Source organism: Aotus nancymaae, unplaced genomic scaffold, assembly GCF_030222135.1.
Source record: "Aotus nancymaae isolate 86718 unplaced genomic scaffold, 86718_ANA_hifiasm-v0.15.2.pri h1tg000030l, whole genome shotgun sequence".
Classification (NCBI taxonomy): domain Eukaryota; kingdom Metazoa; phylum Chordata; class Mammalia; order Primates; family Aotidae; genus Aotus; species Aotus nancymaae.
In genome coordinates this window covers 37,038,231-37,060,974 of record NW_026988443.1, presented here as the reverse complement: position 1 = coordinate 37,060,974, position 22,744 = coordinate 37,038,231, and the positions used below count along the sequence as shown (strand labels likewise).

At 38.7% G+C, this 22,744-nt stretch overlaps 1 long non-coding RNA gene across 1 annotated transcript in view; it reads right to left on the bottom strand.

Annotated features, from left to right (window-relative positions):
* Positions 1-6,443: 6,443 nt before the first annotated feature.
* Positions 6,444-22,744, bottom strand: part of LOC105726625 (uncharacterized) — a 50,423-nt gene continuing 34,122 nt past the window's right edge. Inside the window, exon 3 of the long non-coding RNA XR_001109591.2 lies at positions 6,444-6,531. This is a non-coding gene — a long non-coding RNA (uncharacterized LOC105726625). The remainder of the gene's footprint in view (positions 6,532-22,744) is intronic.

The following is a 22,744-nucleotide window of genomic DNA, read 5'->3' as shown; positions in this document are numbered from 1 at the left end:
CTCAAGTGAACTCAACTAATCAACATGGCGAGCCACATGGCACATTGCTCCAATTTAGTTAATCACTCAGCCAGCTCCAGGCAGGACTTGAGTTCCTCATTGTAACACAAGAAAATAGACTTGGCTCCTGCCACCCGCCACCTTGGATCCAATCTCAGCCTGCTGCTGATCAAAAGCAGAACAACCACACATTTTCATCTGCACAACCTTTATGAGTATCTATCTATGGTTTGGTTCAGATCCAGGCACAAACTTGCATTAAAGGTTGAGATCGATGACTCAGAGCTTAGCTAGAAATGCAGGCGAGAAAATGGAGCTGTGAACTGGGAGGAGAATGTGTCTGAGGGTGAGAGGGAGAGATGGAAACGCCAAATGCTCAGACCCACATCCCAGCTCATCTGCCCCAGGAGCTCCCATTAAGCTGCGGTGCTCTGAGCAGCAGAGGGCACTATTAATACACTCTGAAGTAACTGGCACACTTAAGGAAGAAACACGGGTTTAGAATAAGCTTGTGTGTGGCATTTGGATGGGGAAGGTCATAAGATGATGGCTATTGCCTTCGGTCTCTCTTGTTCTCAAATCCAAATATTAACAAGAATCTAAAGAAAGCCTACAAGGTAAAATTGACTCTTGTGTGTAACTTCAAGTTTTTAGGATGTAAAGAATACACATACACAAATCCATGTTAAATAGAAAGATCACCAAATGCCTTGCATGCATTATCTTACTTAATCTATAACCCTGTGTGAGCAGGGACTGTTATTATCTCCATTTCATACTTAAGAAAACTGATACCCAGAGAGGTCAAGTGACTTGCCCCAAGTTACCAACTCGTAAGTGCAGAACTGGAATCTAAGCCAACTTCAGATAGCAAGGTCCATGCTTCTAACCTCCGTGCTATACTTCCTCACAGACATCTTGCCCATAACGTGAGAAGAAAACATCAACTCCTTAACCGCCAACAGGAATGGAAGGTGAAGTGAACTCCATGTTGCTACTACCTCTATGCTTCAGAAGTTAGGAAAGGCAAGGATACCTAAACCCTGCTGTAATCTATCTTCCTCCACTAGCCAGCTCCTCACTTTGTTTTGAAAAAGTTGTGGGTTAAAAAGTAGATGGCTCTGTCAAAGGTTAAACAGTCTCCAGATTCTGAAAATCTGCCTGCGGCCCAAGAGTTTTAACCTTAATGCCAACCAAAAGGTGAGGAACCAATCAGGGTTTTGAGGTTAGTAGTCACAGAAACTAAGTCAGGCCATGCTTAGAAAATCAAAGGGGTTTATTTGGAGGAAACTGGTAACTTGCTGAGCTAAAGGGGAGTTGAGAGAAGTACAGAAATAAGGACACGAGAAGTAAACCGTCATCATAATGGCCAATCCCTTTGGACACAGCCTTTGTCTGTCACTGGCCTAGCTTGGACCCTGTGCCCACTCTTGTAGTGGGTAGGAGGAAAGGGTGGACAGTCTATGCATTCTGCTATATACAAGGGCTTCATAAAATGGTAGAAATTTCCTAAAATAAATATAGGGGCTTTTTCCTGAAAAGAAAAAGAAGTAGGCTAAATGTTAGACAAGCGAAAGCAATTAAGGACCATGGCAGATACCTCTAAGTGGCCCAACTTCTCAGGAAGCCAGAGTTAGGAGTTGTTCATCATTTGATCCATCTATACCTAGACAATCTAGCACAGAACATGGCACCTAGTAAATGCTTAATAAATGATGAAAATACACATTAACAAACCAACAAACTCAATGACAAGCAAATGGAATCAATGAAAGAAGCAGACTTCATAGGTGGTTGACTTTCTAGAGATATAACCAATGTGAACGCACGATCCTCCCACCTCTAAAACAGTCTATTTTGGAACTCTTATTACACTTAATTTCTGGACTTTCCTGAAGCATTGCTCTGGCTAATATCACTAATCCTGTTCCCATAAAGTATGTGGATGAAGATACAGAGGCCATTTGTCTTGGTACTCTCAGTGTTCAAAGTGCACTGCAATTCTCTAGTTCCGTTCCTTTCCTAGGGATGACAAATACATAGTGTGTGCACCCCCATCCTCCCCACACTGCATGTCCAGGACACACCTTGTTCATGGATCACGACATTCATCCTAGTGAGCCCAGACATCCAGGAACAATTCATCAGGCTGGACCCACAAGGTAAAACCCACTTATTATGCCTGACTCAAGACATCTGAAATCACTACTTCAGCACACAGCCAAGTGATGACCAGCTCATGCCTGACCACCTTTGCAGATGGGAAATATGATCTCATGGAGGCAGCATATTCCAGCTTCAGAACTCTGTTAGAGTTTTTTCCTTTAGAGACACTTCTGGGTGAACACAGAGATCGCACACCTGGGCCTGCTGTGACTGCCTCCTCCAAAATTTTTATGAAATACTCCTGAAGATACAAACAACAGACTGCAGCTGCCCCTTGCAGAAAAAAAAAATGACAAAAATCCTCGGGGAATTTTTACTAACTGTATTGATGACAAGGATTGGTGGAAAGGCACATTTTTTGATATACACACCATATGTACCACCCTTTCATTCATAACAGCATAAATGACCCCCCCCCGCCCGCAAACACACACAAAAGTAGGGAATACTCCAGCCCCTTACTCCATTAAATTTTACTTCATCCCCTTATTCCTACACTTCCCAGGAAAGAAATGGAAGCCAATCTCCAGGAACACCCTTCTGAGATACCCAGAACTAGAGTCAGGGAGGTCCTTTTCTCCTTCCCCATCAATGATTCTTCTTTACCTCCATTCATTTTAAGAAAATGACATTGGCATGTGCTCTGATGATAATTAGGGTTGATTCTGAGACACTTTACTATCTAAGGAAAGGTTCTCTTGGTAGGAATGTGGTGTCTCATGCCCATATTGTACAATGAAAAACTACAAAAAGGGTCTGAGAAATAAAGCTGAAAGAAGAAGGTTCCTCCTCACTGCAGTGGGGCTGTAGTAAAGCTACCTGCCTACTGAGCATAAAAAGAGAGTTTGTGTATGTACACATCACGAAGATCTCATAGGAGAGGAAGAAGCCAATACCCATATGGTGTTCTTCCCAGTCCCTTGAGAAGACATCCCTTACCCTCTAAGGAAAGGCCAATACGATCACACCAATACAATACCCAGAGCAAAGAGGTCACTCACAAAATAATATGCTGAGCAAATGAATAAGAGAAAGACCAAATGAATGAATGATAAAATTAACACACTTAAAAGGAGAACAGGCATAGAACAAAGAAAAACATGTCTTTCAAAATTGTATTCTTTAAGAAATGAGCAGAGCATAGATTGTGCAGAGTTAGGTCAGGGAGCTGCAGCGAAGGACAGGTGGAAATGATGAGAGAGATACAATGCTGAATTCACTACTAAAGCTCAATGGAAATCCAGATACTCAACAGCATAACTAAGATCCTCCTTGGAGGCAGGGAATAGCAGAGAGGTAAATGTGAAAATTCAATCAGTATATGTCTGCGAGAACAGAGAGGATTCTACAGGGACAAGGAAGCTGGGTCTGTTCCTGGGGGTGCCCTGCCTCCCATCACTCACACATCTACGTGCAAATGTCACTTCCTTGGAGATGCCTTCCCTCACTATCTGAAATAGAGCCTCTCTTTTGCTCCCTGTTTACATAATATACTGTGCTTTGCTTCACATTTATTTATATATATTTGTTGTCTGTCTCCCTTACTGAAAGTTCCACAGGGGCAAGGTCCTTATCGGCCCACAGCTCAATTTGCACCTACAATGCTGGGCATGTAGGAGGCACTTGATGAGTATATGTTACATGGATGCATGAATAAAAAAGGGGAAAAAATTTATTATAACCAAATATGGTTTACTCTTTCAGAGCAAGGGTGGCTTAATAATAGGAAATCAATGATACAATGCATCTAAACTTGTGATCATCTTGTAGTCTTGTCATCTTATCAAATGGCAGATATGACCATGCTACTTTCTTATCCAAACCCCATCAATGCTTCCCATTGCTTCTGGAACAAAGACTCAAATCATGGCCCCCTATGGTCTGGTCCCTGCCTCCCCTGAACCTTATGTTCCAAGACGTGTTCTCCTTCAACAGGAGCCTTCCCCTGTACACTCAATGTGTCTCATTCTCTCTCACCTCAACGTTAACAAGTGTGGTCCTTATGCCTGGGAAATTCCTCCTCTTCTCCCAACTCACCCTATTCTACCTGGGTCTCAGCTGAATCTTCAATTTGCAAAGAAAGTTTCCCCAGTCTCTCTGAATTGAACAAAAGTTCTCCTAGTAAAGGTTCTTTGAACACCATGGACCTCTCTGACCTGGCACATATCACATTTGATATTTTATACTTATTTGGGTAGTTATTTGATCAATATCTCTCTCCTCTAGTCTGCTGGCTCTCAGAGAGTGATAGCCAATCTTTTGATATTTGGTATTGTAGACAATCTTGGACCATAGGAGCTGTTAAATTATTTTCTGAAAGAAGAAAAACTGTTTCAGCTTTCTTGGCTTCTCCTAAAATACAAAACTTAAAGCCTCACCCATGTATGGTTTGCTAAGGCAAAGAGGTGAGGACATTCATATTTCTTGATACAGTCCTATTACATGATTGTACAACAATGACAGAGGCTTAAAAGCTTCTGTTAGATTGGAGGATTTCTATTCTCCAACATGGTGCCATTAAACTACACTGTCTCCAATTTTATTCTTATGTACTTACATTCCCGGACTCCAGGGTAAAATGTTACGCTTATACCTACTAAACTTCCTCTTCTTAAACTAAGTGCAATATTTTATCCGTTTTAGGATCTTTCTGAATCTAATTTTCTCAAATTACATGTTTCTTATCATTCTTAGGTTTATGTCACCCACAATTAGTTTCCTCTAAATTATTGATGAGTGCTGTAGAATTACAGTGATGATTATAAGGATAGCTATCATTTTCTGAGTTCTTACTTAAAAGCACTGGATCCATGCAGTCCATTCGCACATTGGCTCCTTTCACCTTCATAACAACACTGGTGAATCGGTAGATCTGCACAGTTATCTTGTCCAAGATCTCACAGGTCATAAGTCGAAGGACAAGGATTTATTTATTTATTTTTATTTTATTTTTGAGATAGAGTCTCACTCCATTGCCCAGGCTGGAGCACAATGGTACAATCTTGGCTCATTGCAACCTCAGCCACCCGGGTTGAAGCGATTCTCCTGCCTCAGCCTCCTGAGTAGCTGGGATTACAGGCACCTGCCACCGCACCCAGCTAATTTCTGTATTTTTGGTAGAGATGGGGTTTTACCACATTGGCCAGGTTAGTCTTGAACTCCTGACCTTGTGATTCACCTGCCTCTGCCTCCCGTAGTGCTGGTATTATAGGTGTGAGCCACCGCGCTTGGCCAGAACAAGGATTTAAACTTAGATGTTTATGCCCCAAGACTCTTTACATTCCTCTAGTGATTTTCAAATTTTTCTCAGCCATGAAGTCCATTGTTTCAGCTAAATCTTACACAAAAGCATGCACACCAGCTAAAATCAGAATGAATTTCTGCCTGACACAGCTTCGACATCACTAAAGCACTTCAGGCTGATTTTCACCAAAGAAAATGTTAAGCCAGAAGCCTAGATAAACTCCTTAAAAGCCTCTGTTAGAGTCATAATAGTCAATTGCTCTAGAACATTCTAGAATATTCTAAAACATTCTAGAATGCTCTAGAAAGTCTGTACTTGTGGAAACATTCTGTTTCACACTATCCAAAATGATAGGCACATGGGCTGTTTAACAATAGAAATGTGGCTAGTGTAATTGAGAAACTGAAAATTTAATTTACATGTACATTTAAGCTGAAATAGCCACACATTGCTACTATTATACCAGACAATGCATTTCTACTAATTATGAGTTGACTTTATTACACCAGCCTCTATCCTATTCTTATTATCTCCAAAACACAACAGGAATAAAAACGTGATCTCAGGCATTTAGAAATCTGGCACAGAATACTCACTAAAGAACCGGTCAGATAGAGGCCATGTCACTAGATATGGCCAAAGAACTCTGAGTGGAAGTGACACATGGCTCTTTCAGGCTGAGGCATTTAAGACTTAGTGTGCCTTAACACACTTCTCCTCCCTGGCAGATCATGTGTTCCAGAAAACATAACTAGAAAGATGTGAGAAGGCACTTCACAGGGGAGATAAGCCTTGTTTTACTTAATCCACTGAGATGTCAGAGTTAATTGTTACAGCAGCAGCCTGTTGTCCAGGCTGACTAACACATGATAACAAAGAGAACGCTTTGAATTCTTAGCAAAATAAGAGCAAGAAAGCAGCAGCAGAAGCACAATTCAGAGGAGTGGGGAACCAAAGGCAATAGACCAAGGTGAGTCAGAATAAATTCCACTAACAGTAGCATTTATTTTTTTGCCTTACCCTGGTGGAGAAAAGAGGCATTTTTACAATAAGCATCCTCCAGGTTCATGGTGGCAGGTGGTTAGGAATGGTAATCTCTGTTCTGTTATCATACAGCTTGCCTGTAAAGAAAAGTCGTCCACACTAAGCATCATTTTGCTTCTTTCTTTGGGAAACAGACTTAATTCAATTATGTTACATAAGTGGAGATTACAAAATCTGCATTAGCAATGATTCTTCTCACAGCCCTATATCCTGGGATTTGTCACTTAGAAATTGTTTAATGGGACATATGTGAACCTTTGGTATTGGGAGAAATGTGGGAAATAGACATTTATGGCCACAGCTTCTCAGACAGGACTCTTTTTTTTTTTGGCTAGAGGCAATTTCTGATGGTAATGATGATTCTGCTAAGCCCCTCTCTCTCTTTCCCAGCCTGAGAAGTCAGTGCCCAGGTAGACATCATTAGTTAAGATCCACTGAATTTTTTGCCAAAAATGTGCATTCATTCAATAAATAGCTACAGAATATCTTTTCTCCCAGATTTGCATGCCATTCAGGGATTTCTCTGTGGGAATTTCTTGGGTCAGAACATAATCTGCATGTCCACTGTTATCTCCCAGCCCCTCAATCGTGCAGGAAATCATGAACTGTAATTCTCAGTGTCACAGCCTTATGAGAGTTGCAGAGCCTTGAGGACAGCATACCACCATGTAGTGATGGAGCCAGCTTTGTGTCACATAGCCCAGCTGTGAATTCTGGCTGTGCCACATGCCAGAGCTGTGACTGTGGGTAAATGAGTTATTTTCCCTGTGGCTCAGTGTAGTGAATACTGAAGATGTTGCCTAAAACTCCTTGAATAATCCCCTTAATCGGTTGGGTGTGTCCATGTCCCTACTTCAGCATGCTGTCCCCTCATGTTCTTCAGAAGATCACCTGTGGACTTCTGGAGCCACTTTGCTCAAACAAACAGACAGTTTGGGAGTTTATGACCCCAGGGCAGCAGGTGTGGTCAACGACTGGTGCAGGAATATCAATGTTCAGCAGCCTCAACTACACACAGGATAAACTCTGCTGTGCAATTTACCTCCAGAGCTCCTGCGCAGGTTCAGCCCGAGGCTGGGTCTTGACTCAAAATCTTACACTGTTTTCCTGCCCTATACTAGTTTCTTGGGGGAATACTTTCTTTGTTATACTAGTTTCCTGGGGGAATACTTTCTCTTTTTATATAATAATAAAGTTTTCATTTTAGAGTAGTTTTTATGTACAGAAAAATTTGCAAAGATAGTACAAGAGTCTCCATGCACTCCACATCCAGTTTCCTCTATTATCAATATATTTCATTAATAGGATACGTTTGTCACAATCATGGACTCAATATTGATAGATAATTATTAAGGCCATATTTTATTCTGATATCCTTAATTTTTACCTAATGTTCTTTTGTTGCTCCAGGGTTCCATCCAGGATCCCACATGTCATTTAGTTATCAAGCCTCCCAAGGTTCCTCTTTGCTATGACATTTTCCCAGGCTTTCTTTGTTTGGGATCACCAGTTTTGAGGTGTACTGGTCCATTATCTGGTAGAATGCACCTCATTGAAATTTGTCTAATATGTTTCTCATGATTAAACTAAAGGTGTGGATTTGGGAAAAGAAGACCACTGAAATAAATTATCATTTTAATTACAATATAGAATGACTACACACTCTCTAAAGTTACTTTCCTCCCCACTCTCCATACTGTACTCTTTGTAAGGAAATCACTACTTGTAGCCCACACCTAAGGAGCAGGGAATTATAATCTACTTCCTCACAAGTGAAGTATCTATGTACATTTTGGAATTCTTCTGCAGGGGAGATTTGTCTCTTCTCTATTAATTTGTTCAATCATTTGTTCATATCAATATAAACTCATAAATATTTACTTTATACTTCAAGCTGTACTACAATATACACCAGTTTTTGCACAAAGTGTTCCAGCTTGGGCCATTGAAAACTCTTTCAGTTGGATCTTGTGCCCCTCAACATACCACCATCTAATTTTTATTTCCATCACTTCCTTATTTTTTGGCACAAGATCCTGTGGAGCTCATTTATGTAATGCTACTCAAGTTCTATAATCAGCAATTTCTTTAGGTTACTTTTATTTCAAAATGGTATTAGAAGCCAATTTCTTTAAGTTACTTTTATTTGAAAATGGTATTAGAAGCCAAGATTTGTGTGCTACATGGCTACTGGGGTGTCATTATCCCTCAACTGACAGAGCAATATAGACAGGCTATATTGAAATAGATAAATCTCAACTGAGGAGCATTCTACCAGATAATAGACCAGTATACCTCAAAACTCATCATCCAAAACATATTTTTAAAATAGATATATCAGTATGTATGTACATATATACATATATATATGTATGCATATGCATGTATACCTATGTGTATATACACTAATCTCTGTATATACATATTTACACATATCTATTGATACATTAAGCCAAACATGTTCATCCTAATGTCTCTGACTCTAATTCACTATCTAATGAACATTCTAGCCATCTTTCCTTGCTTGTCTATAACCTTCAGCACCAACAGTGAGGAAGATGGCTTCCACCATCTGTCACCTATTAACTTAATTATTCATTTACACTCTACACGTATAGAGATTTCAGAGTTGTTAACCCACACTTCTATGGGAAACAATTTTATCAACTACAGTACAGTGCTTATATGCTTAATCTTACAGACTCCACTCATTTCAAAGTTACTTAGATCAGCAACTTTTTCTCTCATCTCCTTCAGTAAAGTTGGCTTATTCATTTGTAATACATGTAGATTCTTTTGTTACATTCTACATTTCATCTTGGGATCCTACAACTCCCTAAATCATATTTCCGTTTGCATGCACCAAAGTTCATTCTTTGTACTGTAAACTTATGAATTTTAAAGAATGAATACTGTCACAGATCCACCATTGCTGTACCATATAGACTAGATTTACTACTGTGAAAAACTTTTCAAAGTTGACTTACACAACCCTTTCTCCTTCCCTCAAACCCCTTTCAATTGATTTCTTTTTCAGTATTGTGTTGGTTATTACAGGTCTTTTGTCTTTCCAAGTAAACTTTAGAATTCCTTTCAATGTCTACAAAGTATCTTGCTTGAATTTGATTGAGATTGCATTGAATATTATAGATTAGGTTGGGAAGAAATGACATCTTAAAATTAGTCTTTCAATCCACAAACACATATCTCAATCTATTTATATCTTCTTTGATTTCTTTTATCAGTGTTTTACAGTTTTCCACATATAGAGTTTACACTTATTTTGTTTACATTTAAACACTTCATTTAAAAATGTTTAATGCTGTTGTAAATGAACCTTGTATCTCACAACCTTTCTAAAGTCACTGATTAGTCCCAGGAGTGATTTTTCTTTTACATGGATTATTTGGAATTTTCAGACAATCAGATCATCTATGAATAAAGAGTTTTATTTTTCCCTTCCAGTATATGTATCTTTTTCTTTTTTTCTTTTTTTCTTTTTGTTTTATGGCAGTAGCTATAACTTTCAGTACATGCTGAAAAGAATGGTAAAAAAAAAAAAAACAAAACGCATTCTTGCCTTATTCTTTTGAAGGACAACGGCCAATTTCTTACCATTAAGTATGATATCAGCTGTAAATAACTTGTATAAATGCTGTATTAAATTGAACAAGTTTCCCTCTATTCCTAGTTTAACTTTTTATTATAAATGTGTGTTGAATTTTGTCAGCTGCTTTTTGTGCATCAGTTGATATTACCACATAGTTTTGCTTCATTAGTCAATTGATATAATGGAGTACAATAATTGATATTTGAAAGTTGAACCAGCCTTGCATACTTACAATAAATTCTATTTGGTTGTGGTGTAATTTTTTATAGATTTTTAGATTTTATTTGCTAATACTTTGTTGAGGATTTTTGTTCTTGAGAGATATTAGGTCTGTAGTTTTCTCTTCCTGTAATGTCTTTATCTAGTTTTGGTATTAAGGTAGTGCTGCTCTCACAGAATGTGTTCGAGAGGGTTTCATTTACATCTGCTTGAATTTTTTGGAAGAAGTTCTAAAGTATTGGTAACTTCTTTTTTAAATCAACCACATGAATCTAGTCTCAGGATACGTCTCTAAGACACACAACCCAAGATATTATTGCCTCATCTGTAAAATGGTAATTATAATGGCTTCTTCCTCGTAGGGTTGTTCTGAGATCATACAAGTTAATATAGCAGATGCTCTAGCACCCCACCCAGGCGCCTTTACTAGTGAAGTAAAGTTGCTATGAACGCTGGCTGCTAACAGCTCACAGCTGCTTTCCAGTTACATCACAAGCCCTTACAGGACAAAAACTGTTTCATCTGGAAAGAAATGCCATTTACCAGGGGTGGCTGACAGTTTATGACTGGCAATCCCCTTGCCTGAAGTAGCAGGGACAAGCTCATGGGGCAAATTATGCCCCGAGTACCCCCATGGATCAAGCCAAGACTAGACTTTATCTGCAATTACATCCTTACTCAGCATTTCCCTTCCCTATCTGGATCCCCCTTGTCCCACAGTTTTTTCTTAAGGGCAATCTCTCAATAAATTGCATGTACTTAAATCCCTGATCAGACTTGACCTCAGGGACACTAAAACTAGGGCAATTAGCAAACAGGAGCAGTCCTGGGAAAATAAATAGAGTCTAATGTTGAGTCACTGCCAGCTAATGGACAACAAGGATTCCCATGATTAAAGTGATGTAGAATACTGATCACCCCTGACGAGTGGGGAAAATGCAACTGCAGACTTTCACATGTGATGAGTTGAAACAGGCTACCACCAGTCAGGTAGCTCACACCTATAATCCTAGCACTTCGGGAGGCCAAGGAGCGTAGATCACCTAAGGTTAGGAATTCGAGACCAGACAGGCCAACATGGTGAAACCCATCTCTACTAAAAATACAAAAATTAGCCAGGCGTGGTGGTGCGTGCCTGTAATCCTAGCTACTGGGGAGGCTGAGGCACGAGAATCATTTGAGCCCCGGGGGCAGAGGTTGCAGTGAGCCGAGATCATGCCACTGCACTCCAGCCTGAGCAACAGAACAAAACTCCTTCTCAAAAACAAGCAAACAAACAAAATAAGAAACAGGCTACCAGTGGTAGGGAATGCACTATGTCATGCAATATCACTGGTGTTTGAGAAGTGAGGGGTGGTGGCAGATAGTATGCACAAGGACAGCAGAATTGAGAGGTTATTGCTAAAAGCAACTTTTATTGATGCTTTGATGAGAGAAAATGACAGAGAGAAAATGAATTTTCAGGAAAAAACCTGGAATGTAACAACGGAAATTCTTTCGATTCTCATCCAGATTATCCTATGATGCTCTAGGAAGCCATGTCACCTAAGGGGGTTTCCCCAAATGATCCTCTGGCCTGTATATGTATGACATCAAAATTTCTAGCTGCTAAACCAAACATACTAAAAAAGAAAATCAGTCAAGTCAGTCATTCAGCCTTATGGACTTAAACAAAGAGGATATTGAAGAATCTTTGACTTTACAGAGTGTGAGTTTTGTCAGAGATAGTTCCGCTATCACGGGGCTTACAGCTTTTCCCAATTCAATTAATTGGAAACTCACAGAAAAGCAAATGCTGTAAAATAAAAGAGTCAAACATCTGGGACCCCATGTACAATCCAGTGGAAATCACTAATATGATGCAGTCACAGCTTGTGGATGGGAATTTTAAGAGCCTTTATTTCTAAGAACTCCTGTTCAGAGAGAGTGCGGCTTCTATTTATAACTAGTACACAATGCAGGTTTAGGTGGTGGTTCTTCTTAGAATGCAATTCAGTGAGGCATCCCCAGAGCATTCCTTTGATAGAAATATATTTATCAAGTACCTCTTTTGGGCCAGACACTGTGTTGAGGTACAGCATTGACCAGAGTAGACACAGGTAATGTCTATCTTCACAGAACCTAGTGTCTAGCTTCATTTCAAAAAACTCATGGCCCAGCAAGACAGCATCATGGAGAAAAGGTGCTCCTGACAGGACATGGGATGTTAAGTCAGGGTTCTCCATTAGCCACTCAACCACAAGCAAGGGCCCAGGAGCCTGGGTGGTGCAGTTTGTAGCCTCCAAAGCACTGAGTAGCAAGAAGGGAGCAGAGTGTACGTCCAGGGCAATGAAAGATAACGGCACACAGCCATGACCCAGTGATGATGAATAACTATTATTTCAGCAAAGTACTCCCCTCTGGCAATACAGGCTCCAGGATACTCTCACAGTGTCACTTGTATATAATTTTTCTCTCACTTAATTTTAAACCAAAAAATCTGCTCTAATCGATAGGATTAATTTGCGTCTTCCTATATAGAGCTTGGAGGATAATGCTCATTCCATTTCTCCTTCTATGTGACCTAGTTCTTTGGAGAAAATTACTCACTTTGAGAACTCTTAATTCCTAAAAGATCCTATTTAGCCTTTTGGTATAAAAATATTGTTAGCGATAAGATCTGTAAAATCCCAATTTGACTGCCAATTTGTGTTCGGAGCCACTTTCAAGTGAAAGCTCATGAGATTGTTGAAGAAAAAACAATTTAACAACGGTAAATATATGCCTAAAGGGTAATGGTGCATGATCAGAATTGTCACTATTAAGTGCTCATTTAGTACCCCCCAAAAGAGAACCTTTATTTCATAGGACAACCTTGACAGCAACAAGTTCTAACGGGGAGGAGATGTTGTGGTAATACAATGCCAATGATATTAACAACACTAACAACATTAGAGTGTATTTTTCAAGTGCTTATACAAAGTGCCTGACACCATACTCAGCCCTTTATACATATCACTTCATTTAATATTCTATTGATAGCATTAATGTTCATTTTATATACATCCCATTCAATACTCAAATTGCTTTTATTATTATAGGGTTTGTATTTTGTACATTTAATTGGACCCAATACTTACTTAGTTGCTATTATTTCAACATTTTTATTCACATAATTTTATGCATTTGTATACCTTTTATCTAATTTAATACTAAAATTATTATCCTAGGATTTTTATACATATTATTTTATACTTTCTATTGCATGAAGTACTCAAATTGCTATTATCATTCCAGCTTTACAGCCTAGGGAGTATGAGCCATCACTCAGAATCATAAAGCTGATGAGCAGTGGAGCTGAGTTGAAACAGTCTGTCTCTCTCTCTCCAACACAAATCAAGTGCCTCCCTCCAAATGGAATAGCTGACGTGCAGAAATCCTTACTACATGCCAAGGCCAAGTACTGTGCTAACTGTCCTTGTGTGCACTTTTTGCATTTGATCTTCACCACAGCCCTATGAGGTGGGTTCTATTTTCACTCTCTATTTTGGGGATCTCAAAAATGGCACCCAGACAAGTTATGGTAATTAAGGGAGACGTCTACTATCCAGACATCTGCTAGGAATCTAATTCAGCTAAAAATAGAGGGTCTGGACAGTTGCTACATTGGAGACTGTTTCAACCTCTCAGCACCGATGAACCAATAAGGCAACCTGTGACAGGACTTAGCCCTTAGCCTGGGTTCTATAAGAAAGGCATCAGTAGTGACAGAGGGGCAGTAGGCCATAAAAAGGTAACTCTATTTTCTTGAGATTTTTAATAATAAGAGAAGAAAAAAAAAACAGCACTGGAAAGGAAAGCAAAAACAAAACAAAAAAATGACTTCCCTAAGAAATTAGATTCTTTTAAAAATGTGGTATCAGAGTCCCATGGTTGTAAGTGACAGGAGGTGACTCTAGCTTCTTGAACAAACAACAACTACAAAAAAGATAAAAGTATAACTGTCTACTTTACACAGAGAAAGTATGGACACGACATTTGGTAGACTAAATCGTTACATGACTTAAAAGGCTGGGAGATTCTGAAGGAGGATTGCAGAGATAAAATCACAAACTACCCCAGTGAAAAAGAACTGAAGCCAGGAAAGCAGCACCATGGCCCTCAGAAGGCATCAGGTCTGAAAAGGTCCAGTAACAAAAGCAGAGCATGTGATCAGAGACAAAGATGGGACATCCATATTGACCTGTAGAATGGCTTGAGCCAAGGTAAGCCCAGAATGAATGTAGGCAACAGCCAAGGGAACAAAAAACAGAGATTGACAGCACATTTCTTGGAGAGGACTGAGCAGGGAACTGACATTTGTTGACCTTGGTTATTGTGAGTTTGGATTCTGGGGTCTGACAGAGCTGAGCTGGAATCCTGGTTGTGCCATAACGAAAGCCAGTGACACTGGAAGGCTCTTCTCTCAGATGTCTATGGGGCTCACTTCCTTGTTTCTTTCAAGTCTTCATTGCTATCATCACCTTCTCAATGAGGCTTACCCTGACCGATTCTTACCTCCCCTAACCCATCTCCAGCACTTTCAGTCTCCCTTTCCCTGTTCTACCTTTATTTTTTCCATAGGAGTAATTGTCTTCTAATACACTAAATACATGTGTCATTACTGTATGTGTTGTTTATTGTTTGCGTTGACTCCCCACATGTACTAGGGTAGGGGCATTTGTTGGTTTTGTTCAAAGATGTATCCCAAGTTCTAGAATAGTACCTGGCTCGTAGTAGTGGCTAAAAAAATACTTGCTCAGATTTCCCCATCTTTGAATTATGTGTTTTCTTACTACTGTGTTGAATTTCTTATGTACTTTGCATGTTAACCTCATATCAGATGAATGATTTGCAAATAATTTCTCCCATTCCATAGGCTGTCTCTTCACTCTGTTGACTGTTTTTCTTGGCTGTGCAGAAGCTTCCAGTTTGATGTAATCCTATTTTTCTATTTCTGCTTTTGCTGCCTATGTTTTGTGGGGGTTAGATCCAAAACAATTATTGCCCAAACTAACATCATAGAACTTTTTTCCATGTTTTCTTCTAGTAGTTTTACTCCTAGAGGAAAAGTAGTAAAAGATTAAGTTTTTAATGTACTTTGAGATGATTTTTTTATATGGTATAATGTAAGAGACTAATTTTATTCTTCTGCATGTGGATATCCAATTTCTTTTTCTTTCTTTCTTTTTTTTTTGAGACAGAGTTTCACTCTTGTTTCCCAGGCTGGAGGGCAATGGCGTGATCTCGGCTCACTGCAACCTTCGCCTCCTGGTTCAAGCAATTCTCCTGCCTCAGCCTCCTGAGTAGCTGGGATTACAGGCGCCTGCCACCGCACCCAGCTAATTTTGTATTTTTGGTAGAGACAGGGTTTCTCCATGTTGGTCAGGCTGGTCTCAAACTCCTGACCTCAGGTGATATACCTGCCTCAGCCTCCCAAAGTGCTAGGATTACAGGCATGAGCCACCATGCCCAGCCAGATATAGTTTTCCTAGCAGTGTTTATTAAAAACACTGTCTTTTCCCCAGTATGTGTTCTTGGCATCTCTGTCAAAAAATCAATTGACCATTAATGTGTGAACTTATTTCTGGACTCTCTATTGTGTTCTATTGGTCTATGTGTATGCTTTTATGCCAGTTACCATGTCATTATTATAACTTTGGAGTATTTTTTAAGGTCAGGTAATGTGATGCTTCAAAATTTCTTTGGCTATTCAGGATCTTTGATAATTCCTATAAATTTTAGAATTTGTTTCTACTTCTGTGAAAAGGGTCACTGGAATTTTAGTAGAGATTGCATTGACTAAGCAAATCAGTCTAGTTAGTATGGACATTTTAACAATATAAATTCGTCCAATCCATGAACACAAGACATCTTTCCATTTATTTGTGTCTACTTCAATTTCTTGCATCAGTGTTTTATAGTTTTCAGTGTAGAGATCTTTTACCTCCTTGGTTAAATTTATCCCTAAGTATTTTATCTTTTGTGGCTATTGTAAATGAGAGTGTTTTCTTGCTTTCTTTTTTAGACAGCTTATTGTTAGTGTATAGAAATAGTACTGGTTTTTATGTTGATATAGTATCATGCAACTTTGCTGAATTTTTATATTAACTCCAATAGTTTTTTTAGTGGAGTTTTTAGGAGTCTTCTATATATAAGATAATGTCATCTCTAAACATAAATAATTTAAGTTCTTTCCTTCTTATTTAGATGCTTTTAATTTCTTTTTCTTGCCTAATTACTCTGGCTAGGACTTCCACTACTATATTGGATAGACATTTCTCAAAAGAAGACATAAAATGACCAATAGATACATGAAAAAAAAAAGCTCAACATCACTAATTATCATGGAAATGCAAATTAAAACCAAAACGAGATATCACCTCACACCTATTAGATTGGTTACTACCAAAAAGATGAAAGATAAGTGTTGGTAAAATATGCAAAAAAGTGAAACTCTGTTGGTGGGAATATAAATTAATAAAGCCATTTATAGAACACAGTATGGGGTTTCCTCAAAAAAATTAAAAATAGAACTACCATATGATCCAGCAATCCACTACTGGGAACACATCAAAAGAAAATGAAACCAGATGTTGAAGCTCTATCTGCACTCCCATGTTCACAACAGCCAAGATATGAAACCAATCTACGTGTCCATCACTGGATAAGTGGATAAAGACAATGAGGTATATATACACAATGGAATACTATTCAGCCTTAAAAAAGAAGGAAACCCTGTCATTTGTAACAACATGAACAGACCTGGAGGACATTATGCTAAGTGAATTAAGCCAGTACAAAGAGACAGAGGCTACATGATCTCACTTGTATGTGGAATCTAAAAAAGCTGAACTAATAAAAGCAGAAAATAGTGGTTACCAGGGGCTGGGGGTAAGTGAGGGAATGGACTGGGGAGACATTGGTCAAAAGACATAAAATTACAGTTAGACAAGAGGAATACATTCAAGAATTCAAGAGATCTATTGTATAACAATGCACTGTATATTTAAAAATTATCAAAAGAGATTTTAAGCATTTTTACTAAAATAAATAAGTATGTGAGGTAATTCATGTTAATTCACTTGATTTAGCTATTCAACAACATATACATATTTTAAAATATTTTGTTGTACACCATGAATACATACAATTTTTGTGAATTAAAAAATAAATAATAATAAAATAAATACTAGCCGAAGGATCATATGAAGTCCCTTAATATGTCTGCAGGTTGCCTATAAATTGGGGGCAATTTTCACTATTTTTATGAGAATTAAGTGAGATAATGAATATTAAAATTCCTTAGCACAGCATCTGAAAAAATCATTCAATACATGTTGGTAATTATAGTTATTTTTACATCTACAAATTATTTCATTTAATCTTCATATTAACTCTGAAAACTAGTATCTTATAGATGATAAAACCGTGAACCATGGAGATAAAGCCAGTTGCTAACTTAATCTAACACCAAAGAGTCTCCATTTGTGGGAATGGGACAGAGAAGAATGCTAGAGAAGTGAAAAAGAGGTTCATTCCTTGTTTTTTCCAAGCCTTTTCCATCAGAGAATGGTTAGCCCCAGGCTCACTAACACAGGGCTAGAATTCCCAAAAAAATGATCAAATATATGTTCAATGAACATTTTGTCTCCTAATGTGTTGATCACTAGAAATCATGTTGGGTTCACTAGGAGGTATTTGTACTCTATAATTACATTTGCTTCCTTGATAATGTTACTTCAGTGAGAGAGGGAATAGCACAATGTATCTTGATTTCAACAGGGCACATAACAAGGCTTACTGAAGACCTTATGCACAGGATGGTGGCTTGTTAGATTTATTCTCTTAATTAAGGATTTATAAGGTATGGGTCTGTGTCCCCACCCAAATTTCATGTTGAATTGTAATCCTCAGTGTTGGAGGAGAGGCCTGGTGGGAGGTGATTGGATCAGGGGGATGGACTTCCCCCTTGCTGTTCTTGTGATAGTAAATTCTCATGAGATCTGGTTGTTTGAAAGGGTTGTAGCATCTCCCTCTTCACTCTCTCCTGCTTTGCCATGTGAAGACATGCCTGCTTTCCCCTTGCCTTCTGCCATGATTGCAAGTTTCCTGAGGCCTCCTCAGTCATGCTTCCTGTACAGGCTGTGGAACTATGAGTCAATTAAACCTCTTTTCTTCATAAATTATCCAGTCTCAGGTAGTTCCTTATAGCAGTACGAGAACAGACTAACACAAGGATCAGCAAAATTTTTCTGTAAAGGACCAGATAGTAAATATTTTAAGCTTTGCAGGCCATATGGTCTCTGTCATAACTATGACTCAATTCTGCCATTATAGAATTTCACACAATGAGGTGTGAAAGTAGCCACAGACAGTATGTACCAAATAAATGTGGCTGTGTTCCAATAAAACTTTATTTACAAAAACAAGCTTCAGGCCTGATTTAACCCATGGGCCATGGTTCTCCAATTCCTGGCCTACATGATTGATTGTACCCCTAAGTAAGTCATGGACTTAACTAGCAAAAGTCTCCATTACAGTGATATGATGGAAGGTTAGCTACATTTATGAGTGATACAAAGCCAGGAGAAATACTCAATATGATGGATGACAAAGTCAAGTTTTAAAATGATACTGAGGAGCCAAAACTATTAATCTAAATTAACTTATATTGTTATTTCATTAACAAAACATCATCACAACCAAGCTAAGCTACATTCTGCCAACAAAATAAAGGGTAACAATGCATTGTATATTGCTCAAAAACAATATGCTATTAGTAATATGCTTCACTAATTATTCACTCACTAATTCATTCATTCATTCACTCACTCACTTAGTTTTCAACACTAAGCCTTGTTTACTATGACCTCTGCATAGTGCTGGAGTGGTTTTGATGATAAATAAAATAGCCTTAGTTATTAAGGACACATAATATGGTCTATTAGACAGGGCTGATGCCCTTTAATTCATTTATTATTTTTTTTGTTTGTTTTTTTAGCAATTCCAGTATTGCAGCCAACAATGTGGCAGGTCCAGAATGTGGTGTGGAAATGACAAAGGCAAATAAGACTTGATCTTTACCTTTCAGGAACTCTGAAAATAGTTTTGGAAACACACATGCCTATGTAAACAGATAAATTACAATGCAGCATGGTATAAGCTGTTTCAGAAATACGAATCAAATGTTGTGAGAGCAGAGAGGATGAAACAGCTAATTCACTCTGCAGGAGTCCATGAAACCCTAACATTTGGGCTGTTTTTAGGAAGTGGATTAGGAGTCTGACTATCAGACATTAATGTATTCTCCAATGTGTGAAGAATGTTTGTGCCTGGTGACAAACAACTATGAATTCCCTTGCTTTGCTTAGTGTTCCAGTTAATAAAATCATTCATTAGATTATAGGCAATTTTTTAAAGACAATATCTTCTGGATAATATAAATAATGTTGCTTACAAATTTGACTATCAACTCTTAAATATTAATTAGGCTGCAGTTATAAATGTAATCTCTTAGTTGGGTTTTCTCCAGAAGCATTCTCTGATAGAGTTTGAGAATGCACAATATATTTGGAAGCTGTAGGGCCATCGACAAAGGAATGGGCAATCAATTTGGGGAAAGAGAGTCAGCCCCTAAGGGCTATGTTATCAAGCCAGTAGATGACTAACAATCCTACAAGGAATGGATAAAAAGACATGCCTCAGAATTATCATGGCCAAGGGGCAAGGGAAGTGGTGTTTCTATACCCCTACACCTGTTAGTCATTGGGTAGGGGCTGCTGTCCCTGGTAATGAGGGCAGTCAATTTCAAAGCACTTGTAGCCCACCCTGTGCACATGTGTGGGTGTGTCCTGGAAGCCTGTGGGTGGCCCATGGACAAAGATGCAGTTTGGCTGCAGGAAGTCAATTGAAATGCACAGAAATAGGGATGTGAAGGCACAAGGTTAGAACACCAGCACCAGCAGGAGCTGCTATGCACACTATATCTGAGTCTTTCGAAAATTTTAGACACCTTCAGCAGGAGATAAAACATACAAATAATGCTTGCAAATGTACTAAAACACACTAAAACCAATTCTAAAATAGTATTTCATTCATTGTATCATTATCTGTATACATGCACTTTTTGTTACCTAGAGTTATTATAATGCAGTTTGTATTACTTCTTGGAGTTTTCATTATAATATTTTGACAGTTTTCTTGATTGCATTTATCATAAGCATAACCAAAGTATAAGAATAACTTCTCAGATGAGCTGAGGTTAAAAACCCCCTAAGGTAATGAAAGCCTGGCCATTAGGTTGCGTAAAGCCCATTAGATACACCCTTATGATACAACTTTATATGTATGCCTTTTCACATAGGTTTTCCTTTTGGCAACTTTGGGATCTCCCCACAAACTGTGTGCTTTGAATGTCTTGTTGGGCTGGTATTACATGTCTTTGCCTCTTATGCTATCATTTTAATTTATTATTCGGGCCTGCTAGCATTATTAAAAATTCACAAATTTCTACTTATATTTTAACATAATCTGTACAGCTTTTCAAAAGTTTCATTTCCTAGAAGATGAGCAATTGGGTCTGTGTACTTAGCATGAGTCTCAAGGACTTTTGGCTAATTAATCATTTTGGAACATCTCCTTCTACTTGATCATTTACACATAACCAGCAGTGCTGACCTGTCCTGTCTGAACTTTCAACATAATCTGCTTTGTTATTTTTGGAGTTATTTGACTTATGCACATTTGTCTGACTCATTCTTTCTTAATTACTCTGATGGAAGCAAGTACGGATTTCTATTTCATAGTACTTGATTGAAGAAAATAAAAATATTCATTTGAAGTGGCCTAGCTTTGTAATAAAAGAACAGACCCAGGAGCCAACAGCCTAGGTTCAAAGTTAGGGTACCACACTCACCAGCTGTCTGGCCTTGAAAACGTCACTTAATCTCTATGAACTTCTATCACTTCATTTGTAAAATTGGATTTTTAGAGCCTATTTGTTTTTTTTTGTTTTGTTTTGTATTATATGAGTTATTTGGTGTAGGGCACTAAGCATGGCACCTGGTGATGTTAGTTGGATTTGTGTCTCCACCCAAATCTCATGTAGATTTGTAGAGGAGGGTCCTGGTGGCAGGGGATTTCTTCATGGAGGCAGATTGCCCCCTTGCTATTCTCATTATAGTGAGTTCTCATGATATCTGCTTGTTTAAACGTGTGTAGCACCTAACCTTCACTTTCTTTCTTTCTCTCTCTCTCTCTCTCTCTCCTTATTCTCTTGACTTGATTGAGGAAAATAAAAATGTTCATTTGAAGTGGCCTAGTTTTTGTGAAGACATGCCTGCTTCCCATTTTGCCTTCTACCACAATTGCAAGTTTCCTGAGGCCTCCCTAGCCATATTATCTACACAGCCTGCAATACTGTGAACAAATTAACCCTATTTTCTTTATAAATTACTGTATTAGTCTGTTCTCACATTGCTAATAAAGACATACCATACTAGGTAATTTATAAAGGAAAGAGGTTTAATCAACTCGCAGTTCCACAGGGCTAGGGAGGTCTCAGGAAACTTGCAATCACGGCAGAAGGGGAAGCAAATACTTCCTTTTCCACAAGGTGACAGGAGAGAGAAGAAGGAGAATCAAACAAAGGGGGAAGCCCTTTATAAAACCATCAGTTCTCATGAGAACTTACTATCACAAGAATAGCAAAGGAGAAACGGCCCCCATGATTCAATTACGCTCCCACTGGGTCACTCCCATGACATGTAGGGATTATAGGAACTACAATTCAATAAGAGATTTTGGTGGAGACACAGCCAAACCATATCATTCTGCCCCTGGCCCCTCCCAAATCTGATGTCCTCACATTTCAAAACATAAGCATGCCTTTCCAACAGTCCCCCAAATTCTTAACTCTATCCAGCATGAACTCAAAAGTCTAAGTCCAAAGTCTCATCTGTGACAAGGCAAGTCCATTCTGTTTATAAGCCTCTAAAATCAAAAGCAAGTTAGTTACTTACTAGATACCATGGAAGTACAGGCATTGGGTGAATACACTGAAATGGGAGAAATTGGCCAAAACAAGGGGGTTACAGGCCCCATTCAAGTCTGAAATCCAATACAGCAGTCATTAAGCCTTAAAATTCCAAAATGATCTCATTTGATTCCATGTCTCATATATGGCTCACGCTGATGCAAGAGGTGGGCTCCCATAGCCTGGGGCAGTTCTTCCCTGAGGCTTTGCAGGTTACAGCCCAATTCCTGGCTGCTTTCATAACTGGCGTTGAGTGTCTGCAGCTTTTCCAGGTGCACAGTGAAAGTTGTTGGTGGATCTACCATTCTAGGGTCTGGAGGACAGTGGTACTTTTCTCACAGCTCCACTAGGCAGTGCCCCATTAGGGACTCTGTGTGGGGGCCCTAACACCACATTTCCCTTCCAT